This window comes from Haplochromis burtoni, unplaced genomic scaffold, assembly GCF_018398535.1.
Source record: "Haplochromis burtoni strain Fernald_Lab_line unplaced genomic scaffold, NCSU_Asbu1 Contig_57, whole genome shotgun sequence".
Classification (NCBI taxonomy): domain Eukaryota; kingdom Metazoa; phylum Chordata; class Actinopteri; order Cichliformes; family Cichlidae; genus Haplochromis; species Haplochromis burtoni.
In genome coordinates this window covers 2,043,189-2,063,482 of record NW_024582418.1, presented here as the reverse complement: position 1 = coordinate 2,063,482, position 20,294 = coordinate 2,043,189, and positions in this window count along the sequence as shown.

Sequence of the window (20,294 nt, the reverse complement as noted above, 5' to 3'; positions counted from 1 at the left end):
TGTATCTTTAACCCACATTGATTTGGGTGCCACAGTGTTGAAACAGGAAATCGTAGTCCATGTTATTTGACTAAAATGTCAAAGCTTTATAGAGGTCAAGACATGTGAATGGAAAGACAGCCACAGACAAGATGTGAATACAAATTCAAGTAGGACTAGGAAATGGCTGCAGATAGTAAATCTGTAAAACAAAGATGAAACACCCAGAAACAACCCAGAAGTCTTTGATGTCTATTTCATGGCTCCATCAGTTCTGCAGGGTGGAGGGCTTCATGCCTGACTGCCACTATAGGGAGAATGAATATTCTATAACCTTAGAAGGCTTTTGCTTTTGTATCTATGTTTCTAAAATATAGCAAACTAACATTCTTATTATCTTCTTTTGTTTGTGTTTTTCTAATGTGTTAAGAGACAGAGAGTTACTTTTTTCCCACATTGTATTGTCCTGTTCAGCATATAGTGTACCATTAGAGGAACACATTTTTTATTAATATTTGAACAAGAATCCCAAACAACAATGATAATCAGAAGTTCATTCATCTCCAGAGTCATGGTTGTCTGTTAAAACATTGTTCTTGGCCACACAAAACACTGGAAACTACATTACATAACTACAAAAAGAAAACTATAAACAAGCATGAGATTATCACTTCCATGAGTAGGCCTACTTGCACTCTCCAGTGGAGAATTGTTTTGTACTTGAAAAAATCAACTGTGAAGTATGCTCAACTACACTACTCAGTATGCAGACAACTGGAATATTCCATAAGGTGATTTTAAATACTCTGGCAATGCTTAAGATATCCATGTTCCTGAGAACCCAGGAAAAATGAATCTTCCCATTGAACTTTTTTTGTGATTTCCTTCCTCTTTGGAGCTAAAAGAGGCCACCCAAATGCATTAGATATCAATAGAAAGCCCAGGATGTCTTCTATTTTGTACATCAGGACTTACCAGAATAACTCAAATAAGTCAAAATATATCGAATAAAAACAAATGTCCATTACAGAGGACGTAAATGAATAGGCTGGTTCTCAGGAGGCTAAAAAACCCTCAATGACATTGCAGCTGGTTTGATAACAGTATGTTCTCTAATTATTCATTGTTTTTTATTACCCCTTCCTATAATTGTACATGAAAAATGAAGATTTTCAAATGCTGACTGATAGGTTTCGTACCATGTGTCAGATGAGACAAATGACTCAACTGGTTGTAAAATTTAGCTCTTCATCTTTACTGCATTCGTCCCATGTACAGCATAACCTCATTTACACAAGTGTCATTTATCATTTGACACATGACTGAGAAGGATTCACAAAGTAAAACATAAAGATTCAACTTGGACATGCTGTTGTGGTTGATGTGTGGACTAAAAATGGTTGTGGCACTTGTGTGCTGCTTCTTCATGCTATTGATTTTCTATCAGCTGGCCAGACATAAGTGACCACCAACTACACTCGCTCACACATAACACACAAACATAACCTAATCATGATGTCAGAGTCTTCTGACATATTGGACAAGCGAAGCACACACACACACACACACACACACACACACACACACACACACATGCACACACACACACAAACATATAAATATGACAAATATAAGAAATACATTATATAGGAGTATATAGAGGTACACCTCCCTGAGCCTCTATGAGCAACAGAAAGAGGAAGGGTGAGGATTAGTCCCGCAAGTTTCAGAATACAGTACATTGGGGAGATGGCCCCCTGAGATGAGCTGCTGCAACAGTGTTGAGGAACAGGAACAATCATGGACAACTAAGCCCATGCATTAGATGTTCCACTGAAAGATAAAGGAAATTGCGAATAAAGAAATCTTAACAGTGGCTAGAAAAAGATGGCCCAAAAGACAACACAGGGAAGGATCATAGTAGCACAAGAACAAGCCCTAAGCACCAGATCCATAGAGGCAGGAGTCTATCACAACCAACAGCACCAGAGTTGCAACCAACCACATGTAGTGGTGGTTGACAAGGAGGAGAAGACCAGAGCTGTGATGGCAATCCCTCAGACAGCAACATAAAGTCGAAGAAGGATGAGAAAACAGAAATATCAGGAGCTGTAGGAAAACCTGGAGCAGATGTAGAAGGTAAAATCAGTTCCACATTTCCGTATGTTGGTATTCCACACTTTATTCTCATATTTTGAGCCATTCTTCTTCAAAACAATATATATTTTAAAGTTTGTTTAAGTATGTTTAGTGCTGGTGTAGTGGTAGTTCTTCTTTGAAAAAGAAGAGCAGAGGGTGAGCTCTAACGTTGAAATGTCTATGCCTGAGTACGGGACAGGAGATTTTGACTCTTCGTTGAACCTAACAGATTATAATGTGCTGGTCTTGAAACACTAGACAAACACTAGATCAATTATTTTTAAAAATATTTAGAAATATATTTAGTTGATAAAGACGTTTTCCTAACTACTTGTGTCTCAGGATGTCTTCCAGAGTGGTTCTTCGTGTACATGTGCTATTTGACATGTTGATATTGGCTCTTCGTTACCTGTAAGAGCTTGGTTTGCATTGCTGGCAATAGGTCAGACTTTTCACCAATTCCCTTCTGCTTTTGCAGATGATGTTTTCCTGTTCAATGAATTGAGCGACAACCTTCATCTTTCCCGGAGGTATGAAGATAATATGTTTATATGTGGAGATGTATAGTTATGTATACATGTGTGATGTGACATCTTATTTGGTTTTCAGTTTATTTTTATTACTATATTATTTGTACTGCCCAATTTATAATTATGTTTTTAACAGTGTTAGCGTTTGATAAAATGCAAATAAAAAAAAACGTTAATCTTTAAAAGGATATATAATGTGAACAACTTTCTTTCAGTTTTGTTCCAGCATATATTCCCACAATTAATTTAAAAAATTTTAAAAAAAACCCCTCTAAGCAGGCAATTAAACGCATCCCTGCTTAACCTTGTTTTCAAATTCTGTGGATTACAGACACAACCTAATGAAAAACACTCTCCTTCCTGCTCTTCATTATGCTAATGAAATCCCCCTTTTAGCTGCCATATCTGCTTTTATTTTAATATTCACAGAAAGAGAAAGACTGGAAGAAAAAAATTGTTTGTTTTTGATGATTCACACTTCACCGATGAACGTGTTCAAATAGATAATTCGGCAGGGGGACAACAGGAGCAGGCATGAAATTATTACACAGTGCACCTTGATTATTGAAAATTGAGTGTGTTTGAGAAGGAGGGAGACGTGTGTGTGTGTGCGTGTGTGTGTGTGTTTCTTTTCTTCCACTGAAGTGCGAAGTTCCATCCCAGTCACCTTAACATAATTATACATGGTAGGAGATGTGTGTGTGTGTGTGTGTGTGTGTGTGACTTTGTACTGGGGGTTGACTAAAGGAAAAAGGAGGATAGACTTTTTCCTTTGTGAATAATTCATGGGCTTGAAAACTATGAGAGGTTTCTGCTAAATAGTTTTGGTGGCAGAGAGTGATGAAACTGACACATTCACACAAACAGACACCCACACCTGATTAAGGTCGGTGAAATGAGGGTTTTCCTGTATAAACATATACGTCTGAACTGTAAGGTTATCCACACAAACCCACAGCCCTGGAGGCATCGAGTAGGAGAACGTTAATATGCATATATCATGAGTCCAAGTTACACGTGCCTGCGATACAAAGTAAAGTAGACACTAAGCAGCTCACTGCACAGTTATTTAGGTACACCATGCTTGTCTCAGATCGAAAACCCTTTTCCCATCTGAACTGCCTTAATACTTCTTGGTATGAATTCAACAAAGTGCTAGAAATCACCTTCTGGGAGTTCTATCCATACTTACATGACAGCACTGCGCAGCTGATTTAGAGGTGTCGTTTGCACATTAGTTTAGACTAAATTTTTAACCCACTTCTAAATCCCCAACAGAAATAAAAAATAATCCCACCTTGTAACTTTCCCAGTCTCCTATTGTCCTGTTATGGTGAGCCTGTGCAGTCTGTGGACTCAGTTTCCTGTTCCTAACTGTCAGGAGTGGCACCTGTTGTGGTCTTCTGCTGTTTTATCCCTTCTGCCTTTGCTGTGGCATGCTCTTCTGCATGGCTTACTACTTTCATTGCCTTCCTAGTCAAAACAGTCTTTCCTCTTTCCTTTGCCATCAACAAGAAAATTAAACATTTCTTCTGTGATGCCAGGTAGATGTGGCAGTGGATTCTGGCAAAAGCAGATTACAGTTCTACAGTTGTGTATTTGACCCATTTAGTTTGCTTACTGCCTAAACTGCTCAACAGAGGGCATCATTTCTTGTGCTCTTCACCTGAGCTTGGCACATCTGGAGGAGAAGAACACTCACGTATGAATGATATTGGTTGAGTTGAGCTCAGCATTTAATATGTTCATCCCCCAGCACCTGGTGAGTATTCCCAGCACCCTGAGTACTCATCTCACTCATGTGTAACTGGCTGCTGGACACCTTCACCAACAGACCGTAGTCAATGGGCGTAGGAAACAGCATCTCCAGCTCCATTTCTTTCCATCGATTTCCATCCTGGCTGCATCCTGAGTCCACTGTTGTTTTTGCTCAGGACATATGACTGCAACACTGCATCTACTTCTAATAACATCATTAAGATTCCAAATGACACTTGTACACTCACAGCAATCTGATCTTGAACATCCAGAAGACCAAGGAGATGCTCATCAACTTCAGGACTGAACAGCCTAGTCACTCACCAGTCGGCATTGATAACAGTGCTAAGGTGGTATTTAGCAGTATTAAGTTAACTGACAGTCTGGACTGGTCACGAAACACATCCTCTCTGCTTAAACAGGCCCAACAGCTTCTGGACTTCCTGCATTGGATAAAGAGAGCACACCTTTCACCTTCAATCTTTAACCACTTCTACCAAGCCACCATAGAGACCATGTTGACCGGCTGGTCATCTGGACTGAGAGTTACAGGGGCTCATACAAAAACATGCTGCAGAGAATATCTTTGGAACCTCTCTTCCATCAAGCCAGGATGTCACACACAAACGCAGTCTCAGCTGAGCATAACTGGAGACTTCGCCCACCCCCACCATGCACTATTCTTTCTGCTGCCCTCTTAGTTCAGTTCAATTGTACTCAATTCATTTTTATTTATATAGTGCCAAATCCAACAACAGATAATACAACAGAGAAAATCCCAGTAATCATATGACCCCCTATGAGCAAGCATTTTGGTGACAGTGGGGGAAAAAAACTCCCTTTTAACAGGAAGAGGGAGGGGTGGGCATCTGCCATGAGGTTGGAGTGAAAGGAGGAGAGCCAGAGATTAATAATAAGTAATAGATGAATGCAGAGAGGTGTATAAACTCACAGTGATTGAAAAAGGTGACTAAAGAAGACAAACATTTTGCAGCATCAAAAGTTTCTTTCCCAAGCCTTTCTGACTCTTGAACTCTTAATACCTGACAGAAACCTGTGTTATATACATATTTTGATTGATTGATTGATTGATTTAAATTGTATTCGTCTGATGGGAAGTCAATACACTGATCTATGTTCTCAGTCACAATAAAGCAGATATTCTGTTCTACTTTGCACTTTTTGCCCGAGCAGTTGAACAGGTATACCTAATAAAGTGGCTGGTGAGTGTAAGTAAAGACTGAAGTGCAAAAAAAATAAAAAAATGCTGCATAACTGGTACATTTATCAAACATTTTTCCTCATCAATACTTCCTTAAGGTAAGAAGGTGCTTGCCTCTTCAGAGCAGTGTGGTATTTTCTTTTAGTTATTTTTATTTAAATTACTTAAAATATATCAGGTTTGGTTTTGCTCAACTTCCAAACCCTGTGAATCAATCTTTTGCAGATTTGCATGTCCTCATGTTCCTAAATCTGAAAAGCACTCCTACAAACATGACAAACAACCACAATTTCAGACTGTTTGTCTGAAAACTATCAATATGTGGAAAAGGATATCAAGTTTATGAACAGCTTCATTAAGTCTGAAAAAATTAAGTTTTATAAATGTGACAAAACATGTGATGCAGATTTTTGTATAAAAATTGTTATTTTTGGAACTTCAAAATCTTTTCATCTCATAGATATAATTCACATGCATATGAATACAGATTTTTGCCTGATTAGAGTCAAAACTATGTTAGAATAAATTTTTTCTGATGTTAAATCTTCTCTAGTTCAATTGCTCTTCCTTTTTTGATGTCACAACTAGGTTTGCGACTCTTCTACAAAGACCTACACTCTGTTTCATTTTCCTGCACAGTGATTCACTGGGGTTGTTAACTGGAAAATTGCTCATTTAAGTTCAGTTTCAGAATCTTTTTCAAAATGAAAGTAGAAAATGGTATGCAAAGAAATTAATTTGCATTTTACATGAAAAAAAATCTGAAGATAGAAATGTACAAATGAAAGTAGAGTATTATGATTAGTTATCATAGAATACATCATCTATAGATGGTCTAGTGGTGAGAGGCTTTGTAAAGACACGCACATAAACACTTGGATTGACTCTGGCAGAACACACCAGCAGAGAGAAAGAGGCACATACACAGAAACTCAAGAGTTCCAGTGAGTGCACTGACCACTAAATGCTTTACTTCCCACTCACTGACATATGCACACATTCACACATTCCACACACACACTCTTAGTGTCCCGACTGCTAAATACTTTACCCACCTGGCAACCCATGGCTCTGCTAGTTAAAAGCTTTCCGATTAGATGTACATGTATCCAATTTCACTTTAAAGAGCCTGCGGGAAGCAAAGCCGCTTGCCATCGGCGGGAAAACATCACGCTTTTATTCCGGGAAAGTCGGAGCGAATAAGGCGATGACCGGCAGAAGAGATGGATGGATATAGACGGAGGCGGTGAGAGTGCAGGAAGAATGGGCTGTTGTAATTAGTTTATCTAATATCAATCTGCTTCTATCTCTGTCATGTTCTCTATAAGTCACTCCTCCCTTCTTCTCTTTGACTGGTTTTCCCTCACCCCACTTGGCCTTTCTTGTTCACTCTTCTTTTAAAAACACATCTCTTCTTTAGTCATTTTCAGTGCTTTACAAATGTTCTCTTTGCATCCTTTACCTCAATTCACCTTCCCAGTCGCGACATCTTGCCCTTTGTCCCTTTCCTCTTCTCTTCCATCTGATCCTCTGTCGCTTCACCCTTTTTTCCCTGTTTGCCTCATTTTGCCCCCCTCCCTTTCCCAAAGCTATCCATCTATTTCCCTGCCTCTTTTATTCAGCTCATTCATCCTTCCATCCAACCATTCATCCAGCGTAATGTGTTTCTAAGTGAGTTACCTACAGAAACAAAGTGGGTCACATCACTGTAGTTATTGCATCACCCACCTGATATGCAGGGCTCAGTTGTTTATACTCTGGATGCAAGCGGAATAGAGATGAAGCTCATGCAAGAGGGTGTTTGTAAGGACAGAGTTGTTTAGTGTATGGGCTATCAATTCCATTGTCTGCACTGAATAAATCGGTGACACTTTCATGTGAATATATATCATTTTGCTACCTTGCTATCTTCAGCTGCTGATTGCTGTGACACAGTAGTAGTTAAGCCTCACCTTTCGTTCCCTTGACCTGGTAAAATTATTTCAGCTGCAGAATCAGGAAGAACAGGGAGAAAAAAATTTAAACTGCAGTAAGTGCAAGAATTGGATATTTGGCCCAACATAGAAAATATAGAATATATAGGCACTGAAATAAACAAAAACCAAAATAAAGTTATGTGATATGTAAAGACAGTCTATTACCATTTTATTATTTTTAGAAAGAAATACTCTGTAGAAACCCAATCCAACTACATCCTTCTGATGATGCATGCTGAAGACGTTCAGCTGCTAAATCACATTATATATCTCTTTTTATTTCATTATTTTCTCATGCTTATAGGCTACAAAAATCTTTCTTTGATTGAAAATGAAACAAGAGATGTGCTTAAATTAAAGCTTATACAAATATCTACACAAGGGTACACAATGGTATTGTGAGGACAAAAAGATAGGCTTGAATCCTGGAGGGAAATTGTGATGTGTGGCATATAAACGAGGTGTCTTTAACCATTATTCCTGTGGAACCAGATAAATTAATGGAGTAGTCTGAAGCAACTCATTAAAATCTTAATCAGAGCAATGCCTTATTATGAATATTGGACAGAATGTTATGATTTTGTTCATGCAAATGTTATTTGGTTCACAAATTATGCAATGGCAATGCATAAATATGTTCCCATTGTCTAATGATGGAGCTCTAGAACTGTTAATTGGTTGCATATATCAACTACAAAATCTATCTGACTAATCTCCCTTAGTGTTTTCTTATTATAAATGTTATTATTTGCTATATAAGTTGATGAGCATGAGAATGGATATATTCAAACCTTCATCAGAGCATGGTAGAGACTTACATAAAAAACAGAGATGCTTGTTTGTCCCAAGGTAGTTCTGAGCGGCGCAGGTGTAGAAATATTTTGGCATGTTTTGCCTTTACTGAACAGTTTGACAGCTGTGAATGACAGGAAACATAGGACAAGAGAGTTGGGTAGACAGGTCATGCATCACAAGCCCCAGGCCAAATTCAAGCCAGAGGTGTTGTGGCTACTTGGTCTGTACCTGAGCCCACTAGGTCTCTTTGACCTTCACATGCATTTTTAATAGCTCTCAGTTGACATAGGTGATCATATTAGGTTGACACTGAGGACACTGAGCATAGAAGCTGAATGTCTTCAATATCCAGCTGAAAGGAACACAGTCGGCATTGGACTGTGTGTTAATGGTTAGCATCTGTGTTGTAATAACAAGTTTGAAAATTATCTATAGCACTTTTCATTGATCTTTAATAGATTTTTTGTTTTTTGGCTGACCCAATAAACATATATATGCCATTGCCATATTATTCTAATGCAAATGAACTGAAGAGCTATTTGTGTGATTTTATCTAACTTTCTATGTGATGTTAAATTGGATACTTTTAAGATGATGCTATTCCTTATTTTCTGACACAGAGGTTTTCACATAAATAATGAGATCATTGCAAAAGAAATCTCCATGAACCAGAAGCTAAAGTTCAGACTGCTCTAAATCTCCAGTTTCCTCACATTTACTACTATTCCACTCTACTCTTGGATCTTTATGATGCCAAAGAGAGGAAATAAACTTAATATGGTGATTTCAAGCCACCATCCTAGTGTTAAGAGCACTCTGAGATGGGCAATCAATCAGAAGAAAACTGGCTTAAAGGGATGGCAGCCTTAAAGAAAGAGGAGCTGAAATGAATTGTTTCAGACAGAGGATGAAATAATGGGCTTATTTTGAGCTGTGAATCATACAGAGCTACTCTAGTAGAATCTCAGAATAGCAATAGGGAAAAAAAAACAGAACAGGTCCTTTTTAAAACAAAAGCAACACATTTTGCTTTGTACAGCAACACGTGGCATGTTGGGTAGGATGTATCAACTACTGAAAACTTCTCAAAGAAGTCTGGCTTTATATTACAGAAAGGCAGCATGCAATGAAACAGATTCAGTCAAGTTTGATATAGATGGGTAAAAATGTGAGAACAAATTAGTATTTTTAATTTTATTGGATATTATAATATTAAGAATATTTTAAAGGGCATGGCTATATGGCAGGCCTTGGGATGTTCCTCTCTTTTTTCTTTCCCTGTCTCTTCTCTCAGTAGCTAACCCCAACTCAAATGGAGTTTGGGTTAGGATTTCCTTGCTGGCCCACATGGGGTTGGTGGACTTTCTCCTTCTTCTTTCTGCACACATGTTATACATTAACTCATCGTTTTTATAGACCGGCATGTGCTGCTTTTCTCTTCCAGATCATCATTGCTGTTATGGTGATAATTAGGACTCCCTCATCTCTAACTAGTTCTTGTGGTTTTTTCACTCTGTGACCCTGTTTTCTTCTCTGTTGTCCAGTTACCTGCCAAAAGCCAGAGTGATGATTGCATTTCCTTGGATTCCTGTTGCATTGAAGAGTTTAATAAAAACTCTCGGTTACCAGTACTTGAGCATTCTAGCTGGTTGCTACACCTGTAAAGGGAAAATACCTGTTATTCATCTAACTTGCCTACTCTCCAACAAATTCTTGTATGCCTATCTGGAAACCCATCTGCTTGCCAGCTTCCTCTCTGAAGGTTTTAGAGTTAAATGGGGCGACCGTGGCTCAGGGGGTTGGGAAGCGCATCTGTAACCGGAAGGTTGCCGGTTCGATCCCCGTACTCTCTGTCCTGGTCGTTGTGTCCTTGGGCAAGACACTTCACCTACCGCCTGCTGGTGTTGCGATATGGCAGGCTTGCTTCTGTCAGTCTGCCCCAGGGCAGCTGTGGCTACAACTGTAGCTTGCCTCCGCCAGTGTGTGAATGCAAGAGTGAATGAATAGTGGCATTGTAAAGCGCTTTGGGTGCCTTGAAAAGCGCTATATAAATCCAATCCATTATTATTATTAAATAACAAATACCACAAGTTCTTCACAAACCCATGTTGGCTGTTCTTCTCCTCTCTTCTCTCGGACAGAAACAGAGAAATCTCCTGCCTGTGACACTTGCCTGTTTCTGGACAGTGGTCAGGAATTTTATTCCTGTTTTACAATAAAACTTTTGCCTTACTGATTTGAAACTTGCATACTGATCATGCAAGACCAAGGTCTGTAACTGAAAATAAAATGTCAGTCAAGTTGGATGTTAAAGATGCATATGGTCTAACCCATTTTTATGGGTTGGACCCTAGAAAATAGATTTCGATCTCAAAGAGACTTTTTACCTGGGGAAATAGATGATAATGAAATGTCCTCGCACAGCTGGTTGTTAAAAATTGCATCAGCAGATGTGTTTATTCCTCTGTGCTGTTCAAACAATTGCCTTTTTTATATAATCATAGCACATATCATACATTAATATCCTGTTTGTGACTTTATCAGATAGTATCTCAGTGAAGGAGATTATACTTTCAGTCCTGTTTGTTTGGTTATGAGATCTCTTAAAAGTTGTCAAGATTATTCTTTTTTATTTGAAATTATTTTTTCTCACATTGTCATTTGTTAATATTAGGCAAAACAATTTTTCCCTGTACCATTAACCTTCTACACTATGCAAAGAGGAAATGGTTGAACTTTTTAAATAATTCTTATAAAATTATAATCCACCTTTTATGCATAAATATCAGGTGCAAATTATTCCAAACCAGATGTGAAACTAGAGTTTGTGTCCACAACAGCAAACATGAGCCCAAGTTAACAGAAGAAAACTGCAGACTGACACACAGCAGATTAGGACATTACAGAGAATCACTGGAATGCTAATGTTTACTCACCCAGGGGAGAACAGAGACACTTTGAGAAGCCAATATGAATTCCTCTGCTTTTATGTTTGTATCAGCTTCCCTCCTGAGGAGAAGAGCAGAGTCTGAGAGTTTGAATTTCCACGTGTGGATATTCTTCAAGAATGATTGCGTTTCTTCCTATGTGACAAAACACTGCACTGTTTTCTGAACAAATTACAGAATTTCAATTAAGAGGTGTGTGTGTGTGTGTGTGTGTAGGTGCGTGCATGTGTATATATGGTGCATGTGGTCAACTTCAACTGTTTTCTCTAACTCTTTATTTCCCTATCTCAGTCTTTGTTTGTGTGCATTTATTAATTTTATTTTATTTTTAATTGCCAAATGCACAAACTTAAGCCTATTGTGCCATGCATCAAAAATGGATTTGTAGGTTGGTAGATAGACATTATTTGTCATTCAAACTATGGACCAAAACAGTATTTGTATTTTTTGGTTAACCAAATCGAATGTGTGTATGTGTGTCAGTGGTGAGAAGAGCAGGAAGAACAGTGCATTGTGCGATAGATCCCATATAATTTTGTTTGCTCCGGTTCGGCTCTCCTCAACCAGTGCAAAAAGTGCAGGTAATGCTGAGCTCTCTGTACAAGAGCTCTGGTATGAACTGACCAGGACAGAGTGTCCATTATCTGTACCTCAATGTGCTACTTACCACTTCTGGTATTATTGATGAGGAGTGGTATAGGATATCCACCAGTCTCTCAGTAGCCCCAGTCATTGTCACCTCAGTCGAGGCCTACCACGGCTGTGTTGTCAGTATACTTCGATGCAATTAGTAGTGAACCTGGTACTGCTGTCTTGGTCATCAGAGTAAATAGCATCAAGTTCAGGATGCAGCCCTGAGGGGAGCTGGTGCTCAGGGAGATGACGTTAGACAGATTGTTATTCACTTGAACAAAATTGGGTCTTTTGGTGTGGAAATCTAGCAGCCAGTTACAGACGGGGTTGGTGAGGCCCAGGGGAACCAGTTTATCTGCCAAGTGTTCTGTGGAATGAATGTGTTAGTTACGGAACTGAAATCCACAAACAGCATTTGCACACGTGTGTGTTCTTCTCTTCTCTCACATGTGTCAAGCTTAGATGTAGTACAGAGGAGATGGCACCTTCTGTGGAATCATTTGGGTGGTAAGCAAATTGAAGAAGGGGGTCTGTAAACAACATGGTCCTTTACCAGCCTCTTGAAGCACTTCATCATAATGGGGGTGAGTGCTGCAGGGTGGTAATCATTAAGACCAGTGGGTTTTTTCGGCACTGGGATGATGGCAGTAGTGTTGAAACAAGATGGTTTGAGATCCCATTTCAGATGTCTTAGTACATTCTTGAATTTCTGTTCACCATGTCACTGGATTTAAAAGTATCATTTTGTGCTTTCAACATTATATCTACATTTGTGGTCATTGATGGTTTCACGTTGGCCCTCATTGTGATGTTATTGGTGATAGAAACCACTTCCATACTCTTCTGAATTTATTCAGACTCAGGCTTGGGATAGTCATCTTCATTTTTATATTTTATCGTCAGTTGAAGCTGCCTTGCATTCAAAGCAGTCTTTGATGCTTCAGGCTCCTGCAAGCCAAAATGTCACTTTCTTCACATTACCTCAATAAACAAAGGAAGCAAGGATACTTAAATATAAATAAATTTGCTTTGATGTACACAACCCAAAAATAAAGAGACACTAATTAATTTCAAGTTTTCTACATGGGAACTGATCTCTTTAGCCTTCTGAGCCCTAAGTCATTAGCATTCTTTCAAGTTACCAACATCCATTTAGAAACAGTCACTATATCACTATAACTGTGTTAGTCTAAAACTGAGCTTTATCTGAAATAGCAATGCATCCCCAAGGCAATACAGTGCTTACTGTGTCTATATTACACTGTAAATAAAATAAGACAAGCGATAAATACTTTATGAGAAACATTCAAGTATAAGACACAGGGTGACTTTTGCTCATTTCTTGATAAAATATGAAGGTGTCCTCTTTACCTACAGTTAAAAAAGAGACATCTGTCAGCATTGTTGCGCAGTATATAAATGTGAATTGACATGTTAGTATTCCCATTCATGCTGTTGACTAAATGAATTTATTTAACTGGATTTAATTTTTCCCCCTGTCAACCATGACACACAGTGCTACTTTAACCTTTACCAAAAATGTTATTTGCACATAAAAATGGAAAAATCCCCACAAAAACATTGCTATTGTTTAGTGACACATTATTCGTAAACTTTGATTCTAATGCAGTTTAGAGGTTTGCGTCTGATGTTTGTTGGTTGTTTCTTCAGGGACACCTTTGTTACTCTAGTCCAGAGGAACATCACAATGCTGTCTTTGTGGCACATGACTTACGCCAACACAACACACTAAGCAATCACACGACAAATAAAGTGTTCACAGAAAATAAAAAAGGATAAAATTACACACAAACACACACATAAAAAAATCAAGGTGGTGCAGGCAGCGTTGTTTTTTTTGACTGTACGCATATCAGCAAACATGAGGAAAGGGCATGCTAAATTTTTGCATTATAATATCATATCATATAATATTATATCATATCATGCTAGCTAATTATGTATGTTCACTAGTATATATGAAGATAAAACACTAACACTATCCACGTCCAGGTCTTTGTACTGACATACTTCCTCTTTGCTGTAAATCAAATCCAATTTACCTCAGGACATTTCCTGCATGGTGGCAGGCTTGCATCATAATAAAAGCAACATTTATAGCCAATCAGTCCAAATCCAGTTTAACCCATTGTTGCTTTGATTGCATAAGAAAAGTCTCCTCTTATTTGGGTGAATAAATGTTTTCCATGATGAAATCTGACACCTCACAGATCAGGATGTTGGTTAAACATCCTCTGTGCATAAAGCCATGACTTTGACAGGCTTGCAAAGAAAGGCATCTCAATTCTTCCAATCAGATTAATCTTTTCTTCATTCAGTGACACAGGTGTCGGATGTATCAAGTGATTTAGCTACACAAAACAAAAACTGTCTCTCTCAGGTACACAACAGAAAATAATGAATGAATATAAAACATGTCATGTTTCAATTTGTGTATCCATTTGTTTACTGAATAGAAGTCGAGTTCAGCATCACCCCCTTTAGAAGATGTAGTAGCCATGAAAGTCCAACTATGTTTTGTTTAAAGCTGTTATTAGCGTTTTATATAACTCCGATCAAATTCCTCACAGCATAGGTGTACAGTAATGTGCAATAATTACATATCTGACATAGTATTTTAGCCTTCAGGTTTCTTCTGAAGTCCAAGTTGTTTCTCTTTTTTATTCCCCAGTATTATTTATCTTGTTTAATTTCTCAGTGTTGGGTTTACAGCTCTGTTACAATTTTGCATTCTTATTTCAAGGTACCAGTTACTACAGTTATCTCGATGCCTCTGGCATCACAGAGAAAAGCAGAAGATGCTATTTGTCATTGCTGACTTGAAGCACCAGCCTTGGACGCCAAGAGATTACAGTTTTATTAAAGCTACATAGTTTGCATCAGGATTTAAATAGGTGGTGGTGGAGTAAGTCAGGTTTATGTCCATTTTAAGAGCTTTAGTCTTTTCTATGTTTTTTGTTTATTTGTTTTTGTTTTTAGTATTGTGTTGTGTATCAAAATCTGATACGTTTCCATGCATTCTCAATCATCTGGGTAAAAGGATCAGAGAAAGTTGATTCTGTTCATCTGAACATAGCATTTTCAGTGGGAGAAACATTTTGTCACCTATCTGAATGACCTGCTCCATCTCAGGTGACTGAAGGTTCCCCATTACAGTATGACAGCACCATTCTACAGACACAGAGGCCATGGAAGCAGAAGAACATCATATCAAAAATGCTCTTATTAAATGTGGTTATCCCAGCTAAACATTTGTCAAAGCTAGGAAGAGATTTAAACAATGCTCCAGGCAACCCAGAAGATAAGGTGTCATGGCCCATCATCCTCTCTTTCGCTCTCTCATTTGTAGGTGTTCTCTCTCCTTTTCTCTGTCTGTGTAAATGGTAAATGGCCTGTATTTATATAGCGCTTTAGTCCCTAAGGACCCCAAAGCGCTTTACATATCCAGTCATCCACCCATTCAGCACACATTCACACACTGGTGATGACAAGCTACATTGTAGCCACAGCCACCCTGGGGCGCACTGACAGAGGCGAGGCTGCCGGACACTGGCGCCACCGGGCCCTCTGACCACCACCAGTAGGCAATGGGTGAAGTGTCTTGCCCAAGGACACAACGCCCGAGCCAAGCTGGGGCTCGAACCGGCAACCTTCCAATTGCAAGGCGAACTCCCAACTCCTGAGCCACAATCGCCCCATTTGGGGCTGGTTTTGTGCAGGGGCAGGACTCATCCTCAATCTCCACACACACCTTTGATTTCACACCCGATATCATGTTTGGCTGCCACTACTTAAGTGAATGGCTGATATTCAGTCTTTACTGGGTTGTTGAACAACTAACAGTTACTGAAGCTCTGGCTCCCTTGCTCATGATTGCTCTGCCTGTATCTTTGAGAAAACTTACCTTTTACGTTCCTGTGGAGAGATCCGTTTGTGAAAGCTGTGAGCAGATCTGTGTCTTTGTGAGAGAGTTTCTGTAGAGAGACCAGACCCCTTGGAGTCCCCTGTGGAATCGAGGACTTCGCTAAATAAATGCACTGAACCCTTAGAGCGAGTCCTGTATTTGAGTCCTGCCTACCTACTGGTCCCTTGACAGAAGGACAACCGCTGCCTAAGCAAAAACCTTTAGTGATCCCTTATGTGTTAGGAGTGGCAGACCACCTGACATGCATTTTCTTAGAACACTGGGTCTCTATGTCTTTCAAATCCCCAAACATTCTACATCAGAAAATGGTCCACCGCCGCATGTATTGGGTCTCATAACATAAACGGAGTAATATAGTGTATGCAATTGAGTGCAAAGAGAATTGCTGTTAATTATACATCAGGCAGCCAAACAACCTCTCGCTAAGTGAATGACACAACACATAGAGTAAGAACTGCCTCATCGGGCCAGGACTCTGCAGTTTATTTACACCTATAGTCCAGTGGCCACTCTTTTAATGATGAAGATGTGCACATCCTGGATAGGGATGAAGGCTGGTTTGAGTGGGGAGTCAAGGAGGCCAATTACGTGATAATGGAATAGAACGGAATTGAACCAAGTAGAGGGATTAAGGGTGGCTTTCACCATCTTCCAATAACCTAATTGCAGCCATTCTCCAAGTCTCTGTTAATAGTACTCATGACTATCGATTAATGGTTGTGTCAGTTTGCATAATGATTATGACTGTTATTCAGTGGTGCTAGTTGTGGTCATTATGCAAATGTCCTGTTTATAAGATGGGAAAACTTGCACTAAGTCACTTGGACGAGTGATGAAATGTTTCTTGTACTGAAAATGCTACATCCAGATGAAAGAAATCAACTTTCGAGAAAAATCCAATGATGCTTTTTTGTGTTTACAGTTCCATCAATTTTGACAAACTCCCCAACACCACTGGCTTAAATGCAGCATCAAACCATGACAAAGCCTTCACTGTGTTTTAGAGATAGCTATAGATACTCACTGTTGTATATTTCTTCTAACTTAGATTATGCCTTAGACGTGACTTAGATGACCATCTAAACCAAAAACTTTCAATACTTTGAATTCAACACTCCATTAATACCTGTTACAAATTATTTTCAGTTCAGTTTTTGTGTAAGTTGGTCTATGTCATCCTGTTCTCCCCGTTTCTCTCTCCTTCGCTAAGAATGACTTAACAGCCATCCTTCTATTGAGACCATTTCTGATGAGGCTTCAGTTAACGGGAAGATGGATTAACTGAGGGGACAAATGCATCTTTCAGGTCTTGTGTCAGGACTTTGTTGGATTTTCTCCCACTTTTTTCTAAAGGACATGACTTTCATTTACTGTTCATCTGCTGTAGATGGCTTTTTTTTAAGCCTACCATGTTTTTTTGTCCTCCATTTGTCCAATTTCCTGACTGTACACCAAATCAAGGACAGTGCACACCATGCTGAAATAGGATTTTGGCTAATAGTTCTTTGGAAATCACTTTGTCAGGGCAAAAAAAAAATGTATGCCTGCTCAAATATCTTATTTCACTGAACTAATAGGTTTTGACGTGGAACCAGCAGTCCATTACAAGTGTTCATATGTGATGAAATGTTCAGGCCTGTCTTACAGTTGCCATAACCCAATGTGTCAAGGTGCTGATACCATATGCACATTTGTCAGATGCCACAAGTTTGATAAAATGGGAGTTTTAGAACCCTGGCAATGAGATCTATTTACTGCATTGTAAAAATGCATCAAAAACAAGGTTTATTAGCCCTAAGCATGTATTCTACGCACAGATATGAATGTTCACAAACAACATCTCCAGATGAAACTGAGATGACCCTGACCAATTCTAAGATCTTGACAAATCCACACACAATGTAACCCACACCAACCAGCAGCGTAAACCACTTTAAAAGAGGCCAAATTGAACCACTTGCAGCCGTATCATAATATTACATACACACACATACATATACACACCTACTTATATAGTCGCGCAAAACCTTAATCTTATTCATTTATTTCTCATCAGCAAGTGACGGGAAGAGAAACTGTTGCGTCACATTACTGCACTCAGCTTCCAGGAAGCTCTATTAAAAAGGGTGTTCACTTTTTTTTCACCCTCACTGCCGCTATTTACTCATAAGTCTTTGTAATCTGTTTAGAGGGCTTATGGGTGCTCAGAAAGTGCTCTTTCCCCACAGCGTAGCTCATTTATCAAGCATGATTAAGAAAAGTCCGGAAAATGTTTTGAATACTTGCTATCAGACACCTCTCCATTGCAAATTAAATTGTACCAGCTTGTGTGTTTTGAATGCACATTTGAACACCATTTGATAAAACCTCAACAGTTTGCACTGACTGTGTTAGTCTTATTTGTTCATAGTTACAGAGTTCTCCTGCTGTATGTGTTAAAATAAAAATCTGCAGTGGATTTACTGAAGGCCTTTTTATTAGATATTTATAGAAGGTTAAAAGTGGCTTAATTAATAAATAAATACATCATTAAATAATTAAATGTGTTATGAATTAATTAAATTTGGAAATAAAAATTAATGACATATATCAATAATAATTGTGTAAATGTATGATTAATTTATTAAAATATCAATTCATTGTATTATAAAAATCTATTCTATCACTATAAAATTAATTGCTTCATAGTTCCGGTGCTGCAGAGCAACATGGAATAATTTAATCAGTGTGATGGTGTGGCTCGTTAACATCTGACTGGTTAACCTGCACAACAAGTCAAGACAGCTTGATTCCAGATAATGGACTAATATAGTATGACAGTCATCTGGTAGTGTTGTGTTATGGCCAGGTATGCCAGAATGTGTTCTGAACAAAATAATAAGCTGTAATGGCAGATGATTTTTTTAACTGCACTACTACTTCTTCTTTGTCACAAAATACCCTTGCAAGATTTTTTCGGGCAAGAACGTATTAGCATAGTCTTCAAATATTTTGTTAATTTCTCACAAGTGCTTCAGTGATTTGGGTTTTTTTTTATTTTGAAGGGGGGGGGGATATCAGGTGCCATTAAAACAACAAGTTTGCCATATGTGCCTGAACAGGAGCAAATGAGTTTTTTCAAAACAATTTCACACTAATTAGAGTTTTACAGCTTGTATAATTGTATTTATGCTTTTAAAAAAAACACAGGCAATTGAGTCTATTATGTGCCACTTTCATAGTACATATCAATCATAAGGGTAACAGTCAGTAAAATACTAAGAGCTAATGTCATCGAGTATGCTGCTGTCTCACTGCAAACTGTGGATGCCTTTCATTACTCCCAAGTTGAGTAAGGTAGAGACAGTCGTTTCAACAATGCATTAAAATGGATATTTTTGTGATTAAAAACACCACTGATAGAACATTTACTGAGAGAACGTGGCCAGTGTTCTGTGCATGGATCATTTAGCAAGTCTCAAATGCTCAACAGTTGTAGTACGGATTGCTTTCCCATGGTTGAGATGCAGTGCTACCTTAGCGGACTCTTAAGCTGGGGTTGGTGAGGCTGCTCCATCTATTTGAGTTGGAAGTCTGACTTCCAACCTCCAAAATTGGAGGTTGAAATGGATTACACCATGCGCCTTTCCGTATTCAGAAGTGTGGACTCCTTAGTGTTCTTGCAAAGTAGACACTAACAAATATATGCATGTGCAACTCTGAGCACATTGTACTGAAAAATTCCATCAATCAGTGATGTTGGTATTAGCCTTGTCCCCTAAATCAGATGGGTGTTGATAAAATACATTTATGATGCACTGCAGCAGAGAAACCATCAAAAAATGTGCATATTTATCGATGCACACTACTTTATATTTTATTAAATACAGAGCCAGTATTTTTACAGGTTATTTGAAGATTAATTCTGGGATTAAGGGACAGGAATTGATTGTAGTATGCTCACAGATATCTGTGTTGGAAATCAAACTGCACTGCCGTCTTCATACAAAAACTTCTAGATGACTCTTCACCCAGACCTCACCTCACACATTCCTTGCTAAGTTTAGAAAATGTCTTCCTGTGCTTGCACTTGTTATTTGTTTTCAGTTGCTTGCTTTACATGCTTTGTTGTCATTTGTTTGCTTTGTTGAATAGTTTTACAGTACTTTTTTCCCCTCAATGCGTTCTCTTCCAGTCAATCTTTCCGTTGTTAACATATTTATTCCTCAGTGGTGTCTGCATATTAGCATTTGGTTTGTGTCCCCTGTCACAACAAATATTTGTCTATGGATTGTTTTGCTCATATTTGACAGTAGCTCATCAGTACCACTGTTTATGTTGTACTGGGATTTCATGTTTGTGTGTGTGTGTGTGTGTGTGTGTGTGTGT